Source organism: Galeopterus variegatus, unplaced genomic scaffold (genome assembly GCF_000696425.1).
Source record: "Galeopterus variegatus unplaced genomic scaffold, G_variegatus-3.0.2 Scaffold5146, whole genome shotgun sequence".
NCBI lineage: Eukaryota > Metazoa > Chordata > Mammalia > Dermoptera > Cynocephalidae > Galeopterus > Galeopterus variegatus.
In genome coordinates this window covers 164,157-165,227 of record NW_007731257.1, presented here as the reverse complement: position 1 = coordinate 165,227, position 1,071 = coordinate 164,157, and positions in this window count along the sequence as shown.

Here is a 1,071-nt window from a genome sequence, read left to right as displayed (position 1 = left end):
GTGTCGGTGATGGGCCATAATAATCATATACAGTGTATATTGACAAAAAAAAAAAAAAAAAGGCAGAGCAAAAGGGGATTCCAGGTTGAGGGAACAGCCAGTGTGGGTGGCTCTGAGGCACAGAACACTGGGATACATCCGGGAAGGCTCAGGCAGTTCATATCCCAAGGGGCCAAAGGGTCAAGGGGTAAAGGAGTGTACACCTTCGTTGTGGGGGAGGGGAGGGGAGTCATCCAGGGCAGGCAGTGAGGCCCAGGCAGGCCTTGTGGGGCCCCAGACACCTCCGGGTCAAGTCTTCAAGTTGAGGCTTTTACCTCACTGCAAGGATCTGGAAGCTGGTGCCTGGCAGTTCCTGTTTCAAGTGTAAGGTATAAACCTCTTTACTGTACCTTTGATGGCCTCCCTCAAAGAGGAGTCAAGGAGGAAGCTTGCTGGAGGTGGGAGTGTGAAAGGGAAAATCGGTCAGTCCTACTAAGCGCTCGCCCTGGGTGACGCTCTACAGGGCTTCAACTACAAGCGAAGTTGACTGACCTGCCAGGGATACAAAGCTCGTGACAGGATTAAGACCAGGGTTCAAATCGTTTCACGCCAAACCGGGTCCCAGCCTTATTAACCCACTGCAGAAACCCAAAACTTAGAATCCCTGCAAAACTGCTTAAATACGCATATTTCCCTCCAAAGTCATCATTTCCAGGGGTAAAGCCCAGGAATCTGAATTTTTAACAGGCGTCCTAGTGATTCTCACGCATATCGGCAAGTCTGAGAACTGAGCCCTGCACCTCCGGACCCCAGCCCAGATACTCTGCCTGGGTCCACCCACCGCTCCCGAGCCTCCTACGGCTGACAGGCGACCAGGAGGTCTGAACCCCACCCTCTGGCTACAACTCGGCCACCGGCCTCTTCCGGAAAGTCCTTGCGGCAGGTCGCCGTCGACCACCGCGCCCCGTCGCAGCCGCCGGGGTCAATGGTCTGGAGCTCCGCTGGTGTACAGTTTCAGCGGGGACCTCGCGTGCCAGGACGCGGCGTGACCAACGTGGTCCCGCCGGGATTTCGAAGCCGCGGGATGGACGC